Source organism: Sphaeramia orbicularis, chromosome 15, assembly GCF_902148855.1.
Source record: "Sphaeramia orbicularis chromosome 15, fSphaOr1.1, whole genome shotgun sequence".
Taxonomy (NCBI): domain Eukaryota; kingdom Metazoa; phylum Chordata; class Actinopteri; order Kurtiformes; family Apogonidae; genus Sphaeramia; species Sphaeramia orbicularis.
The window spans coordinates 33,560,182-33,577,460 of record NC_043971.1 but is presented as its reverse complement, the minus strand read 5'-3'; positions in this window follow the sequence as shown (position 1 = coordinate 33,577,460).

The window sequence follows — 17,279 nt, the reverse complement described above, 5'->3', positions numbered from 1 at the left end:
CGATACACGACAACATCTGTCAACATGACCAGTTTCTCTCTGATCCAGACATAGTTTCACTTCATTTCTAAATCTGTCGTATTTGAGGGATGGTCCTGACCTCAGTGTGAACATACTCACTTAGATCATGTTCTTATACTTACTGTTCATTAAATAACTAATGATAGACATACAGGAACTGTTTTAACGGTCAAGAAAATGATTTATCACATACATTTTATATAGCGGCTAAAATTTGCTTGGAGGTCTTATTTATGTCTTTGTGCATAAGAAATCAATATAAGTGAATCCCCAAAGGAACTTTGTGTTGGTAAATACAAGTTATGCAAATTTACAGGATTTCAGTTCTGTTGCAACATGTTGATGGTCATATGAACTATGTTTTCAGCTCAAAAATGTCCAATTTCATCACAATTAATGCTATATTTTCATGTCACAAATGGCCAAGTTATATTTGAACTGAATTTACCTGAAAACAAATATTCTGTCTTTTAGATTCCCAGTTTTTCTTACAAGATTCTATACTACATATTACATGTTTCATTTTTACAGGTTGCAATATGGAGTATGGTGCTGATCCATCCTGCTTATGTTACGCCAATACATACATTAAGAATGTCACACGTCACTTTTTAATTAAACAGTTTTCTAATAATAAGTATTTTTATAAAGAAATAACAATTCTATATTGTTATTTACTCTTTAGTATGATGATAAACTATACAATAAATAATTCTGATCCTAGTTTTTGCACAGGGATCATTTGTGGAAACGGTGACATGGCTGCCGAGCATCAGTATGATGGGATCTGTAACAACCATGTCACATCCGTCCACTGACACATTTAGTGTTTTTGTGTCAGCTGTTATTGTTTTAGATCCACAATATTAACATTTATGAATAAGAGGAGAATTAGCAATAGTAAGTATATAAGTTTATTACTAATAAAGTACTGGTACTGACCAGAGCATCATGGGTAATGTCACGTCTGTTCACCAGCAAAAGTTTTCACATACACATGCTATTCAAAATCCAATATTTCTGAAAATATAGCTTCCACTGTCAAATAATATCAGTAGTCTGTGCACAAATATATTAGCATTATTTCAACTCAGTTCTATGCATTTCTTACAACTTTTTTTTTTTTTTTTTTTTACAAAAATGGCCACTTATTTGACTCCCTAAGTAAATTTTAGCTAATATATACGTACATACGGTATATGTGTCCATAGATAGACAGACAGACGGACAGACGGACAGATGGACAGACTGACTGACTTTATTGATCCCAAACTGGGAAATTAAAGAAAAAAAAAAAAATCACAACATGGTGGAATTATTCCTTGTGGTTGATCTGATCTAAGGGAGCAGAATATGTAATATGATCTGGACAGAAATTTCGCTGGTCTTAAAATAAATAAGACAAGAAGAACATTTTTACTTTTAGAAATATTTTCAAATCATTTCTCTGAGCGTCAAGTCTGTTTTTTTTTTTTTTTTTTGATCCACCCTGTGTTTCCTGACTCTCCTCTCTGTTTGCTGTCCATGTGATGTTTTACATAGACAGAGATGTGGTATTAAATTGTGACAGGCAGGATGAACTAAGAGGATCTGTAACATGGTACAGTTAATGCTGCAGAGAACACAGTGACAGTGTCAGCTTTAACACCGTCTCACATCCCCCCCAAAAAAGTGGGTAAACGACTGAGAAAAAACCATTCAGTCTGAAAACACTGACTACTATGTGCAGGCACTTTTCATCACAATAATCCAAATAAACAGACACATAATCATGCTGTTTACATTTTAGTTTCCTCTGTGAATGTGGATGTCACCATTATGAAAGCCATTGTACGGCACGGACAAAGACCACTATGTCACATTGGACTCTTCTTCCTCAAAAACAAACAGTTGCTGTTGCTGGTTCATGCAAACAGGGAGCTCGTCGGCCTCCTCCCCGACCGGTTTGACGTCCCTAGAGCCACGCGTCTCTGCTATGACAAACAGCACACTCCCATATCAATCAGCCCTTATCTGTTTCCTCCACTCGACCTCTTGGCTCTCTGCCCACCTGTCTGTCACTACTTCCCCAGACAAGACACATGCCTGTCAAACACAGACAGCCTGGTATTTACACAGAAATGAGATAACCTGAGTTCATTCTGCTAAACTGTAATCAGAAGGGATTAAAATGTTTCCTGAACTACCATACTGGTATTTCATCTATCTGTGTTTTGTCCTAAATAAAAATATAAACACACGACTGAAAAAGCCTTCAGTTTTCTCAGATTTCCTCTAATAAAACTCAATACCAGACCAGACCAGACACCTGCATTTAAAGGTGTCATGTTATTTTATAATAACATCACAACATTCTGGAGCTAAACATGATATCCTCCTGTTTTTGTCCTCTGTAGTGGACAAGAGTTTCATAGCTTTACTTTAAAATAAAAAATTACATATTGTCCACTGAAAAAGACATTATATTAAAAAAAAAAAATGTATCTGAAAAAACTGTTGGATCATGCTGTTTCCAATTAAAGCAATTATTTAATGTAAAATGGTAAAAATGTTAACTTACTGGGTGTCAGGAGGATATACAAAGTAAATAGTGCAAAAGCAATGGGAAGATTCCAACACTGAAAACAGAGTAGTAGAAAAGCCTGTAACTTAAAACTTTGCATTTACATCCTTAGAATCTGGCAGGTTAGCAGAGGGGTTATTGAACATTTTTGCATCAAATCATCAAATCTGAGTATTTTATTAACATTTGTGCACAAGACGACTTTAACCCATAAAGACCCAGTGCTATTTTTATGGTAGTTCCCAATAAATTTCTCTCTAGATTTGACCTTTTTTAAGTGATTTATCACCATTTATTATAATATATCCTCTGTATTTTGCATTTTTTCAGTGAAAATCAGGTATTTTCCTATATTTAATTCACTGATCATGTAGATGTTCATTACAGCTCTGATTAAAGTTGAGGCGTTTTATATCAGAAACAGAGAAAAGTGAAGAAAAAGTGATTTTCTCAGTAAATCTATCTTTAACTGAACATAAAACAAGTGTCTCCAGCCACTGTCTTTGATCCAACTCCATGGGTTTTACTGGTGAATCAATGTTGTAGAAGATGACGGTGTTTCCACGTTCACTACAGAGCCTCTGAACGTCCAAATGGGTCATATCTGATGACCACAAAAAGATGATAAACTGTATTTTGCACCTATTATGTACATGTATTGATAGGATTAGTAGATCAACAGGTATTTAGCAGGAAATGGTTTTGGCCGTTCATGGCTGTTTTGGGTCTTTATGGGTTAATAGCAACTTCTGTTTTTACTAGTTGTCAAATATTCATCCATAGTTCCCACTCAGATATTTAGTTACAGTTTGAGACAAAAAAGATGATTCTGATATCATACATGATCCAAATTTAGGTCTTATTTGTCTTACTTTTGTCTTATTTTTGTCTTATTTATCTTTTGTTGTGTCATTTTCATTTTACATCTGTCGTGTCTTCACATTTTGTTGTTGGATCATTTTCTTCATATGTATTTTACATCATCATCAGCAAAATCTCTCATTAACTGAACATAAACCAAGTGTGTCCATCCACTGTCACTGATTTAACTTCACGGCTTTTACTGGTGAATCAATGTAGTAGAAGATGACAGTGTTTCCATGGTAACTACAGAGCCTCTGAACGTCCAAACTAGTCATATCAGATGACCATGAAAATATGAAAAACTGCATTTTACACCAATTATTTACATGCATTGATAGAATTAATGGATCAACAGGAATTAAACAGTTTATATTAGTAGAGGCTTTTGGTTGGCGGTGGATGTTTGGGTCTTTTTGTGTTAATATATTTAAAATACACTTCAACCTGAGCTGAAAATATCAGAACTCATACCACTCTGAGGTTTTTGTTGCATCTGAAAAAAAAAAACATGAATGAAAAAGCCTTCAGTTTTGTCAGATTTCTTCTAATAAAACTGACTGAATCAATACCAGACCAGACAGCTGCATTTAAAGGTGTCAGGTTATTTTCTGCTCACATAAAAATGGAACAAACAGGAAGAGGAGAAGTTAGAGTTGTCACGACCGAGGGAGGGACAGAGGGAGACACACCCTGGTTATTATTGCGTCTTCGTGACACGTCACCTGGATATTCATCTTGACAGACACCGTCACACCACATTCTCAACCAAGACACACAGATTACACTTTAACTCCTGATGTCTGTTTTCATAGTGGTTCACTGCAGTTTCACTTGAAACTTTGGTGATTAGTAATACAGAAACCTACTTTTGCATGTGATCCTGTTCCTCTGTTCTCATTAACCCTTTCATGCTGAATTATGAGAACCTTAATGGATCAAAACACAGTAATGTCCCATCAGAGATCGAACTTTAACTGATTGCCATTCCAACATTTATTTCAATATAAAGTAACTCCTTGTTTTGGATAATCCCTTATGGTCCAACTAAAGCAAAAATGAATTTAAAAGTAAAAATGTGGGTCAAATTATCACTAAAATGTCCCATCAGAGAGATTTTGCATACCGTTTTTTGACCCTAATCAAGTTATTTTTCCTAAGTGTTTTTATTACTCTTCAGGCATGAAAAAAAAACAATGTGATTGAAATTTTTTTATTAATCTATTTTTCATGGAGTTGCAAAAATATCCACTCAGCTGGACACCATGCATTTAATTTTTGAAGCAAAGAAACATGTATTTACTGATATACTGACTGAAAACTGTGAAATTATTTTTTTTAATGCTGCAAATCTGATGTTTTGTTACAGTTTAACATACTCTTATATTACTTATTACTCACTTTATGGAGATAATATGCAAAAAAAAAAACAAACACTTTTTTGGTTCAAGAAAAATGGTTAATTAGAGTATAATAAGAAAAAACAAGCAATAGATTTACACTCAAACATGTTAGTGCAGATCAGATTTATCTAGAACAGCAAAGTTACAGTAATGGTACTGAATTGCAGTGCATGGGATGATACATAGGCGTCCAATGTGGTGGCTGATATGGAACTGAAACAATAAATCCATGAATAAACAAAAGAACAGCTGAAGAATAAATGATGCCTGTGGGATTGTTTAGGAGTGTTTTAAAGCAAAAAAAAAATTTTGGACCAAATCTCATTTTTTTTCATAACGCGCCCTTAAGATTTTTTGTACTGGTGGTCGAAAATGACCCTCTTCAAAAGGGTTTCAAAATGTCTGAAATACTTCACATGTGACTAATTGATGCCTTTGGGATTGTTTAGAAGTGTTTTTAAGGAAAAAAAAATTTGGACCAAAATCTGCTTTTTTTTCACTCCCCGTCCTTACGATTTTTTTTTTTTTTTACCGATGGTCGAAAATGACCCTCTTCAAAATAATTTTAAAATTTCTGAAATACCTCAAATATGACTTATTGATGCCTTTGGGATTGTTTAGGAGTGTTTTTAAGGAAAAACATTTTTTGACCAAAATCTCATTTTTTTTCATATCGCGCCCTTAAGATTTTTTTTTATATGTGGTCGAAAATGACCCTCCTCAAAATGGTTTAAAAATTTCTGAAATACCTCGCATGTGACTAATTGATGCCTTTGGGATTGTTTAGAAGTGTTTTTAAGGGAAAAAAAATTTGGACCAAAATCTGCTTTTTTTTTCATACCGCTCCCTTAAGATTTTTTGTACCGGTAGTCGAAAATGGCCCTCTTCAAAATGGTTTCAAAATGTCTGAAATACCTCATATGTAACTAATTGATGCCATTGGGATTGTTTAGAAGTATTTTTAAGCAAAAAAAATTTTGGACCAAAATCTCTTTTTTTTTTCATACCGCGTCCTGACTATTTTTTTTTTTTTACCGGTGGTCGAAAACGACCCTCTTCAAAATGGTTTAAAAATGTCTGAAATACCTCACATGTGACTAATGATGCTTTTGGGATTGTTTAGAAGTATTTTTAAGCAAAAAAAACATTTGGACCAAATCTCCATTTTTTTTTCATACCGCTTCCTTCCGATTTTTTTTTTTTTACCGATGGTCGAAAATGACCCTCCTCAAAATGGTTTCAAATGTCTGAAATACCTCACATGTGACTAATTGATGCTTTTGGGATTGTTTAGAAGTATTTTTAAGCAAAAAAAATTTTGGACCAAAATCTCATTTTTTTTCATACTGCGTCCTTAAGATTTTTTTTACTGGTGGTCGAAAATGACCCTCTTCAAATGGTTTCCAAATGTCTGAAATACCTCACATGTGACTAATTGATGCCTTTGGGATACTTTAGAAGTATTTTTAAGCAAAAAAAATTTGGACCAAAATCTAATTTTTTTTCATTTCGCGCCCTTACGATTTTTTTTAATATGTGGTCGAAAATGACCCTCCTCAAATGGTTTCAAAATTTCTGAAATACCTCACATGTGACTAACTGATGCCTATGGGATTGTTTAGAAGTATTTTTAAGCAAAAAAAATTTTTGACCAAAATCTCATTTTTTTCATATCGCGCCTTTGAGATTTTTTTTTATATGTGGTCGAAAATGACCCTCTTCAAAATGGTTTCAAAATTTCTGAAATACCTCACATGTGACTAATTGATGCCTTTGGGATTGTTTAGAAGTATTTTTAAGCAAAAAAAATTTTTGACCAAAATCTCATTTTTTTTCATTCTGGGCCCTAAAGATTTTTTGTACCGGTGGTCGAAAATTGCCCTCTTTAAAAGGGTTTCAAAATGTCTGAAATACCTCACATGTGACTGATTTATTTGTTTGGGATGTTTTAGAAGTGTTTTTTAGGAAAAAAAAATTTTGGACAAAAATCTAATTTTTTTTTTTTCCATTCCACGCCCTTATGATATTTTTTTACCGGTGGTTGAAAATGACCCTCTACAAAATGGTTTCAAAATGTCTGAAATACATCACATGTGACTAATTGATGCCTTTGTGATTGTTTAGAAGTATATTTAAGCATAAAAATATTTTGACCAAAATCTAATTTTTTTACTCTTACGATTTTTTGTACTGTTGGTCAAAAATGACCCTCTTCAAAATGGTTTCAAAATGTCTGAAATACCTCACATGTGACTAACTGATACGTTTGGGATTGTTTAGAAGTATTTTTAGGAAAAAAAAAATGTTGGACCAAAATCTAATTTTTTTCATACCGCGTCCTTACGATTTTTTGTACCGGTGGTCGAAAATGGGCCTCTTCAACATGGTTTCAAAATATCTGAAATACCTCACATGTGACTAATTGATGTCTTTGGGATTGTTTAGAAGTTTTTTAAATAAAACAAATTTTGGAACAAAATGTCATTTTTTTATTATACCGCGCCCTTATGATTTTTTGTACCGGTGGTCGAAAATGACCCTCTTCAAAATGGTTTCAGAATGTCTGAAATACCTCACATGTGACTGTCTACTGTAGTGAACACTTTGCATGAAAAGGTTAAATGAACAATAAGACAGATTTTTACAAACACACACAGCTCAGGAGCATCAGGTGATGTGTACCTTTATGATATATATTATCTACACAGTCAACTTCTAAAGTTAATATCCCTAAAGCAGACACAGAGTGATCTTTGACCTTTGGACCTCTGATATGTTGACAGTGTGTAAACATCCTTGAGCTTGGCACACGTTTTGACGTTGACGTTTTCAACTGCAAGAACATAAAACACGTGTCATTGTAAAACAAGGCCTCAGGGAGCAGTGCTACATGTTAGTAGTGTGTGTTTAATGTGTGTTTTTTTCTTTGTTATTTTGTTTTGCCTGTGGTGTTAAACTACATCACCTTGTGGACTCTTAATTTCACACCCGTCTCATGTTATCTCACAGCTTTGGCGGCCACCTCTGTTGTCTTGTCATTTTTTTTCTGCATTTCTAAGACACTAAACCGACCCTCTGCTTTTCACCAACGGGGGTCCGAGCTAGTCTGTCGATGGAAAGATAGTAGATAGTGATGAACCTGAATTACATGTAGCGTGATAGGAAACACTAAAGGAAAAACAGGTGGGTTTTTCCTAGGATTGAACTTCTGGAAGACTGTTTGATCCTTTCAGTACAGCTCAAAGGACCTCTCTTCTATTCAGTCAGGACACTATCTAATATATCTAAATATGGGATGGACAGGGTTATGCATGCCTGTATTACGGAGGAGATGGAAAAATTACTAATGCCTTTTGTTACATTAATTCTTTGTCTTGACTATCTTGGATTGTTCCTTGTTTTTTTTTGTGTTGTTTGGTTTGTTGATTGTTATGTTTTGTTTGATCGCAATTGTTGTGTACTTTGTCTTATTATTTACTTTATTGTGTATTCATTTGTGTTGCCCTCACGGTTTTATATACATTACAAACAAAAAGTTAAGGACTTATTTATTTATTTATTTATTTATTTTGTCCTTTTTTTTTTTTGTCATTTTGCGATTTGTAAATAAAACTATTTCTGGTCATTAAAAAAAAAAAGTGTTTCAATTCAATTCACACACACAAAAGTAAAAAGTGCTGTGCAAGAATCCCAACTGAAAAAAAATCGCCCAAAAATTTACAATATCCTTAACTTTTTGTTTGTAGTGTATGTATGTATGTAGTTATTTATTTATTACTTTTCTGGTATGTCAGTATGACTGTGTATGTATGCGATGTGACGATGTTAAGTGAGGTTAATTACTTACAAAAGATCTAAGGGACTTGACTTCGCACATATTATGTTGATAGGAAGCTAAAGGATAGACTGTTATGTGGAGAAGGGGTGGGATTAAATAAATTATACTCCTCATACTCCTTTTTGAATGTGCAGTTGAAGTCACGTATATGTATAAGTTTTGTCTTTGTTTTTTTGTTTTTTGTTTTGTCCATGACTTCTTACTACCTGTTTTATTTCTAAGGACGAAGTAAGATTACTTTGTCTTGTTGCATATTTGAAATAAACTAAACTTAAAAAAAATAAATAAATAAATACATTGTAGGGATGTGTTGTACTGAATGTTTGGGGCATTATGTGTAATCTGTGAATCTGCATCTGGACCCTTAACCCTTTATAGGGCACTCATACAAATACTCTGAAATTCAACATTCCAACCTTATGTGTTATTAGAGGAGATAATGAGAATGTATTACATTTGTGAATTTTTAAAATTTGTTATGTAAAATATCCAGGTCAGTGAAGTTATCATATTTGGTTCCTTACCCGTAAGTGGCATAAAAAAACAAAACAAAACAAAAAATCCAAGAAGTATATATACAGGGTTTCCTCAGGTATCAGCAAATCTAATTTAATGCATTTTTAAACAAATTTAATGCCCATGTCTAATGGGAGATACAGTTTTATATTTAGTTTTTGTTTTTGTTTTTTTAACGGTTTACCGTAGACAGGCTTTAACCAGGTTCTGAATAGTTCCTCCTCCAATCACTTCTGCTGAAACTTGCATTTTCCCATTTTTCTGACATTTGCTAATATTCCCTCCACTCTTTCGCTACAGCATATGACTTCATGCGTCGGCCATAAAGGATAGCCAGTTAAAGGGTTCTGGTTTTTGGCCTGGTTGCCCTTTTAAAAGAATTATCCATTTCAGTGAGACTTCATCTGGTTAAATACAGGTTAAATTGAAGTAAATAAATAAATAAATAAATAAATCTGTTTAGGCAATGTTTCTTTCTGTATATAGTGTGTGATGTGGTTGAGGCTGGGGTTAACCTGTCTGACAAAGTAATAATTGAGCTAAAATTTTGGACAACCAATGCGTCAGTGTCGATTTTATTGATCTTTTTCATTGCATTGCCCTGTTGTACACTTGAGTAAAACTGTTTTGCAGTCTGGTACTGTCATTACTGGGACCGACCTTGACCCAGAAAACCTGCATCAATCCTTCATGTCTGGGAGCCTCCAACCTGATGAATGTCTCACTGAATATCTGAGTCTGAACCTCTGCCAGCTCCAGAGGCGCTGTTCCATGGCTCACCATGACCTCTGACCTCCCAGGCAAGACACAGGACCGTCCTGTGGGAATGCACCAATGGACCACTGCATCATAAAACATTCACTGTCCCTGGACTCAAATGATTATCAGCATTTTTGCAAAAAAGCATGGGAAGTACAGTTTTCTATCCCAACTCCAAACTTACCTTCCTGCATTTTATATTATAGTTTCATACTGTACATATACTATACATATACATATACACATACACATACACATACACATATACATATATACAGGGTGGGGAAGCAAATTTACAATGAACATTTAGTTGTTTTTTCTCAGCAGGCACTACGTCAAATGTTTTGAAACCAAACATATATTGATGTCATAATCATACCTAACACTATTATCCATACCTTTTCAGAAACTTTTGCCCATATGAGTAATCAGGAAAGCAAACGTCAAAGAGTGTGTGATTTGCTGAATGCACTCGTCACACCAAAGGAGATTTCAAAAATAGTTGGAGTGTCCATAAAGACTGTTTATAATGGAAAAAGAGAATGACTATGAGCAAAACTATTACGAGAAAGTCTGGAAGATACTATTGAAGAAGAATGGGAGAAGTCATCACCCGAATATTTGAGGAACACTTGTGCAAATTTCAGGAAGCGTGTGAAGGCAGTTATTGAGAAAGAAGGAGGACACATAGAATAAAAACATTTTCTATTATGTCAATTTTCTTTTGGCAAATAAATTCTCATGACTTTCAATAAACTAATTGGTCATACACTGTCTTTCAATCCCTGCCTCAAAATATTGTAAATTTGCTTCCCCACCCTGTATATACACATATACATATACATATACATATACATATACATATACATATACATATACACATACATATATATATACACATACACATACGCATATACATGTACATATACAAATACACATATACATGTACAAACACATACATATACAGTACATATATACAAATACACATACCCATACATACACACATACACATACATGTGCGTACACATACATAAGGTTCAAGGTTCAAGATTACTTTATTTATACCTGTGGGTAGATTTGTTTTTAGACATAGTGATTGCTCTTGGCATTACAACAAACATACACTGAAAAAAGACAAACACAAAACACCAAGCTCTCACTCACTGCCGTGCGCTGCGTGTGCATGCGCCCAACACAAATTCTTCAAAAGAATTACAGTGAAGATACATACATATACATGTACTGTGTATTTCCATACATAAATACATACATTTCAAGGAGGACTGACAAGATTATTTATGTCTTATTCTCAGTGGTGAATATGACATATATTTCTTTCCATTTTATGCAGTGTTATATTCTACTCCACTCCACCTCATAGACAGTCATTGTTACTCTTCCTCCATTACATTTGTTTTACAGCATTAGTTCATTATAAAATTAGTGTTTCATTGCTTTCTTATCCAGTGAAACTGATGTTCAGACCTGGTCATTCAGTATATTCAGGTTCAGTTTATTTCATTTTATGGACACATTGTATTGCTGAATCTAGACCTGACCAACTGAAACAACCCCAGACCATAACACCCGCCCCCACAGGCTTGTGCTGTAGGAATACGGCATGATGGGTAATCACTTCATCCCTTTCTCTTCTCACCCTGATGTGTCCATCACTCTGGAACAGAGTCAGTCGGGATTCATCAGACCACTAGACATGTTTAGTACATATTTGCTGAATTAAATCCAGGTTGCAACTTTTTTTTTAATCCAATCTTTTTCTTGTAAAATTGTTTTCATATTGTAGATATAGAGTTAATAAATAAATCGTAGCTCATTTACTTTATTCAGTCATAAACATTACTTTTAAGTTGCACATTTCTCTGATGTGCATTATTCACTTCTAATTCTGCTTCTGTTTCTAAAATTACCACAGATAATTTCTCTACATTTTGTTCTCAACTATGTCTCTCTTCTGGGCAGCTGATTTACTCTGGGAATATAATATAGCCTCCTAAGACCCAGCTATTTCTGAGTTTCACAGCTTTATACAAAAACAAACTAACTAAAAAAAATAAAAAAACATCCACCCACAAAGGACATTCCACAAAAGTAAAATAAAAATGCATCTGGAAAAAAACTGTCACATCATGACGTTTCCAATATAGTCAATTATTTTTACTTTCTTACTTTTCTTACTTTACTTTCTTTATTGGAAGTAGTTTCACAGACATATAGTGTAATGTGATAAAAAGTTCTTCCATTCTTTCATTTTTCTTTTAGTCCCTCCCACAATCCCACCTTACCCAAAAGAAGAAAATCTTTAATGTAAATCCAATATAGGCAATTATGTAATTTAAGAAAGCCAAAAAACAAAAACAAACAAAAAAAAAAATCCAAAACTTGTACTTTTCTGGGTCTCAGAAGGTTAAAGAACTTTTTATGAGACAGAACCTAAAGAAACTAGCTAACAAAAACTGTTGAAAGCTATAAGACTGAACCAAAATAGTAAATATTCTGCAGTAAAACAAAACAATTACCCAAAACACAGTAAAGCGCTCTAGAGAGGCCAGTGGATCTCAGATAATAAATATCTGCGGGCTCACCTCTTATATACATAAGCTGTTTGATCCATTGCAGAGAAATAGAGGAACGCTGTGGCGAAGAAATAATTTGCAATAAAGTTTAGCCGAATGTGCAGCATCGTGCACCCGGGAGACTCAGCGCCATCTTAAATTGCTAACTGGAAAAGTGAGATTGGTGTCTGCTTAACTGACCAGAAAGCTCTCTTGTTGAACAGTGTCCCCCCTCATTGCATAAATTCAATCTTGCCAGCAGAATATCAAATCTTTCTCAGATTGGTCTGCGGGTAACACAAATGAATAAGACTCCACACACACACATAACATTCACACATGGTGTCTGTCGTTGGTCCCAGTTTCTTGTCTCACTGAGTGCGAAACACAATCAAGAGCAGGAAGGAAAGGCAATTTCAGGCCTCAGTGACGAGAACACTTGTCTGTATTTCAGTGTCATTCTTGTTTAGGGTGGATGGAGAAGTCAGACATTATGTGTGTGTATTAATGTGTGTAGGTGCCTGCTGTGTATGTGTGTCTCTGTTCTGCTGACTCGCACCTTTCCGCACCTCTTCCATCATTTCATCTCGCCGTTATTGGAAACACATGTTGCCAGTGCTGTCTCTGCGTCAGTAGACTGTCAAATTATTTCTCTGGAATAATCTTTCCAGCTGACATTTACTGCACCGACACTTGTGGAAAGCAGGTTGGACTAATATTCAGATGGTTTCTTGGTTGGATGGAGGTTCTACATGAACTCTTTATCGTTAACAAGCGTCCCCTGTGCTTTGACCCAAACCTTTAACAACGCTGACTTTGTTGAGGAGGAGGAGAAACTTAAAACCACCACAGCTATTGCATCATCACTGAAAATACATAAAATGCTCTTAAACCCTATGGATCCCTCAAATTTATGACCCTCGAACCAAAGACATAAATGCAAAAAAAAAAAACAAAAAAAAACGGAATTGCTATAAAATCATCATATATCAGGATTGTTTTCTGCTTTGTTGCATAAATCTCTCATACCACTTCAGTTCTGCTCAAAACTACCAAAAGTTCAATCATTTTCAGGATCTTGACCCTTTAAATGGCAGTTTTATTACATGATGCTTCTGTTATTTATTTAACAGAGCAGGACAGCTATTCTACAGCTGTTCTCTTGTATATTCATGGATTTTGTTGTTCTTTTCATTTTTTTTTTTTGTTTGTTTTTTTTTACTCATATCTTTATTAAAGTTTTAAGACACTACATATCTTTTCTGACATGAATTGGTAACTTTATGTAGATCTCTCCTGAGCATAAACCCCCAGAATCACAAGCCCTCCCCATAGTTTTCACACAATTTATCAGTAAATACATGTTTCTGTGTAACAAAAATTAAGCGTGTGGTGTCCAGCTGAGTGGACATTTTTGCAACTTCGTGAAAAATAGGTTCATAAGAATTTTTTATTTTCATTATTATTATTTTATGTATATATTTTTTTTTATTATTTTTATTTTTTAAATTTATTTTTCACAAGAAAATTTTCAATCGCATTTTTTTTTTCATGCCTAAAGATGAATAAAAACACTCAGGAAAAAATTTTGATTAAGGTTCTCATAATTTATGCATGAAAGGGTTAAAAAAAATGATTTGTATGATCATGATTATGATTATTTATTTATTTATTTATTTATTTGCAATATAATGAATAGTGGGGCATTACTGGTGATTACTGTGCTGGATGTCAAAAAGTAGCAACAACATTAATTCCATTGCATTATTATTTTTTTATGTAGTGCATGAAAAAAACAACTGCTACAACATCATCATCATATATATATATATATATATATTAATATTTTTTCTCTGCATTTGTCCTGAATAAATCTCTTAAACCACTTACACTCTGCTCAAAACTACTGAAAGCTCAATAATTAGCCAATAGCACTGACACTTACCTCATTACATTAGTAGTTTTTGTTTAGTGCAGGATGCTCATTGACTTACACTGAAACCCCATTTTGCAATGTAATAAAATTAGTGTTATTACTAAGCTCTGAAATGTTACTAACAAGTAATTAACACAAATATTGGAATAACTAGTTAGGAATTACAACCATTTTAAAAGAAAACCAAAAGTAATCATACAAGCTAAGATAAATATGAAGACTGTTTTTAATATTTGGGTGACAGTCTTTTGCAGTCATGGAACTGAACACTGAGTTTCCTCCCTGCAGATACTTTCCAGGCCTTTACTACAGTCACCTTCAGGTACATTTAACAGAAAATTCCAAATGCAGAATATGATTAAAGAGATGAGGAGCAGCATGTCAGGCAGCGTCAGAGGTCTGGACCTGACGCTGTGGTCTGGGAACCTGGACAAACAGGACACAACACATGGAGGATGGAACAGTTCATCACATAAACGACTCAAAGGGTGTGAGTTCTATTACGGTTAAGGTCAGGGATGTGGTGTTTAGGGTTGGGGTCAACGGAAAAAAACTGACACAGGAGTCGAATGACACTGTTATAAATAACATTCACCTATAAAATAGGATAAAGGTTGCTTTAATAAATATAATGTTTAAAAGTAGCATTTATTGATTACATTTTTTACCAATTTAACCCTTTCATGCATGAATTATGAAAGCCTTAAACAAGATTTTTTTTCCTGAATGTTTTTATTCCTCAACAGTGATTGAATTTTTTTTTTTTTTTTATGAACGTATTTTTCATGGAGTTGCAAAAATGTCCACTTAGCTGGACACCATGCCAAGAAATGTATTTACTGATATACTGTGTGAAAACTATGAAATAAAAACATTTTCAAAGCAGCTAATCTGATGTTTTCTCACGTTTTAACGTATTCTGATGGAGATAATATGCAAAAAAAAACAAAAAACAAAAACTGCTAATTACAGTCTAATAACAATAACAAGCAATTGATTTCTGCTCAAACATGTTAGTGCAGATCTGGTAACAGTAACAGTATGAATGTCAGTGTATTATGGGATGATGCATGAGCGTCCACTGTGTCAGCTGATATGGAACTAAAACAACAAAATCCATGAATATACAAGAGAACAGCTGGAGAAGAACTGTCCACTGTAGTGACCACTATGCATGGAAGGGTTAGAGAGAAAAATGTAATAATGAGTACACTAAGAGTCTTTCTTTCTTTCTTTCTTTCTTTCTTTCTTTCTTTCTTTCTTTCTTTCTTTCTTTCTTTCTGTATATCACTAAAGTTTCCCTCTAGATTTAGTAATTGTAGAACTATACAAACCATTAAATTTTGTAAAATATTACATTTACATCTAACATTTTTTAGACGTACATCAAATACAACATAAAGGTTTAGGAACTGCAAATGTACTCAGTAATATCACATCATTTTTACAACTCACCCACGATCACATTTTTTTACACAATTATTCTCTAGGAAATTAATGTACGTCTGTGTTATTTTTCTCACTAGTGATAGAAACCGTGTGTGTGTGTGTGTGTGTGTGTGTGTGTTTGTGTGTGTCCTGTAAGACAGAGATGTTTAATTGAGTTAGAGGATCCAGCTCCAATCCTGGATTAAAGCTCATCTCTCTGTGTTTATCTCCCAATGGACTATATGAGAGGCAACACAGGGGTTTGACCCACTTAGACACACACATACACACACACCTACACACAAACATACACTGATACACCAGCACAAATGAAACACTGGAGACAAAAAAAAAAAAAAAAAAGCTTAAAAAACAAAACCTGCAGCCTCGGATCTTGCAGATGAGTTTGGTTATTACAGCGTTGGTGATTGATTAGCAGTAAGAAAACTACCAGGTGTCCAGTCAGCAGGGAACAATTAATGACTTTGTTGGTGTGTGTGTGTGCGTGCGTGCGTGTGTGTGTGTGATGGAGAGGGAGAGTTTGTGAATCACTTGTTACCTGACTCAGTGATGCATGTTCCTGTGAGATCTGCATTGCAGCAGATGCGTCTCTCTCTCCTTTCCCTCCATCATCAATACCTGGTCGAATAACCGATGATGCAGTTAGTGCTCCAGCTAATGGGAACCAGCTTCATACGTCACCGGAGATCCATCTCTTTTTATGAGCAAGCAAAAAGCCATCAACTTTAATCATGTAGATCTGTTGAGAGGTCGAACTTTAGCGCTGCTCATGTTACAAATTAGATCAAACAGAAAGATGCAAACAAGCAGAACAGATTGCGTGTATGTGACAGAAATATCATTGTTTTATTTGTGTATTTACTGTTTTTTGTTTTTTTTTTGTCTTGAACGTGAAGGTCAGACAGTCTCTGGAGTTGATATTAGTGCAGTTCAGTTGTGGACTTTACAGCTTCAGAGAGATTCGTTCCCCTCTTTCTTTCCCTGGATTTTTTCCCCTTCTCTTCATTTCTGATCATGGTCGATGTATCATTTTAATGCCGTTAAGTGTTTGTTAGGAGCCCAATGTCGACCCAAGGACCACAGTAACAGCATGCTCTCATTGGTCGATGGTTTCTCTTCTGAGAAACATAAAGATGAAACCACGTCCGGCAAGACTACTCTGGGTCATCAAGTTCAGAGCAAACGCAGAAGAAATGCACAAGGGTTCAGCAGAGGACGTGGGAGGAGCATCACAAGTATGTTCTCTTTGACACCACAGCTGCCTTTCCTAAGATGTAGGGTTTGTTAGAATAAAATATTAACAACAGTATGATATGTGAGTTCATCCTTCAGTTAACCCATAAAGACCCAAACATCCACT